Source organism: Galeopterus variegatus, unplaced genomic scaffold (assembly GCF_000696425.1).
Source record: "Galeopterus variegatus unplaced genomic scaffold, G_variegatus-3.0.2 Scaffold1513, whole genome shotgun sequence".
In the NCBI taxonomy this organism is placed as follows: domain Eukaryota; kingdom Metazoa; phylum Chordata; class Mammalia; order Dermoptera; family Cynocephalidae; genus Galeopterus; species Galeopterus variegatus.
In genome coordinates, this window is record NW_007727624.1 from 89,534 (window position 1) to 91,132 (window position 1,599).

Here is a 1,599-nt window from a genome sequence, read left to right on the forward strand (position 1 = left end):
ATTACTTGTTTCCATTACTGCACTATTCTCTTAAAAAGTATGAGAAATCAAACTATTTTCTTTGCTATCTTCTCCATGCTAGAACTTAAAAACACTTAAATCATATTTTAAAAGAATAAAACCCAAAGTGTTGCTAACATTTATGTTCAATTAACTTCTGCCACTGTATTTTCTAAAGATGTGTAGAGGCAATATTGTTGCATAAAACATACCAGTAAAGGAACAATGAATGCAAATGAAATTACAATTAAGTTTAATTATCACCACTAACATTTCAATCAATTTTGCATTGTGATTGGTGTTTATTAAATAAAGTGAATTATGCCTAAACATGGTTTCATTTCAAATTACAATAAATATATTTGCACATTAGTTCATAATGAACCTTATATCTATTTATACTAATCTCAACAATAAAACAAGCTATTTAATTAGTATTTAAGTTGGGGAAAAAGACAAATACCAGATCTCTTAACAAAATCTTTGAATTACACAGTAAAAATTACTCAATAACTACTAAGCACTTTTTTTGGTGCAAAGAACTATACTAAATACTACAAAAGCAAATGTACAAGTGAACAAAGAGTTAAAGAGGGGAGTCTGATACAAACTAAAGTACCCCAAATTTAACAAAATTGCAGCTTCCTGTGAGATCTAATTTACAAAAAGGTTTTCGCGTATTAAATTCCACGACAAGGCTGGCGGGTTAGCTCGGTTGGTTAGAGTGCAGTCTTGTAACACAAGGTCAAGGGTTCGGATCCCCGCGCCGGCCAGCCCAAAAGAAAAAATAAATTCCACGATCCACATTAATTACAGTAATTATTAAAATCGTTTTTAAAAAGAGGTCTAAAAAGATCGACTTCATCTGCAAAAGAGCAACAAAAACTAATTGCTTACGAAGGGTTGTGATTTTACTCTCCACCGGCTTTCCGAATAGCCACTTTGTTTCATTTTCCCATATTTAATACAAAAGCACACACACTGCGATGTTATAAAAGAGTGCAACAATTTCTAGGAATTAGATGTCAACAAATCGGCGGTCTAAAGCAAGTTTGACAAATAAAGCCACATGCCGATTCTTATCCAGTACTTTGGGGGTCGAGGAGGGGTGGGAGGGGGAAACAAGAGCCCGATTCTAAGAGAAAGGTTCACTTTACTCTTTGCTTTCCTTTCCACTCCCAGATTATTTTAAACGACCCCTACGCTTCAGATTCTATTCTGACAGGGTGCGTTAGTGTCAGCGCGGCTGGGATGGATTCGTGCAAAAGATGTCACTCAAACGCAAGTGAAAGTACGGTCCCGGAGACTTATTTCGAGTTTTCTTTGCAACAGTGGCCTAAGGCGGCTGCTCAGTGACTTGGGTCTAAAAAATAGAAAACCAGCAACCCCACGGCCGTCAATCAAGCTGAGAAGGCAAGCTTTTGGGGCATGGGGGTATTCCCCAATTTCTGAGGCTCCTTCGGGCAGGATCAGCGACCTGAGCTGCTCCACGGCTCTGTCGCTGCAGGGCACTCCGCAGCCCCAAGTTGCCCCTAGGGGCCGGCGAGGCGGGGAGGGCCCCCCTTCCGCGCCCGGGTCGCCGCGGTCCGGCCCCGGGTA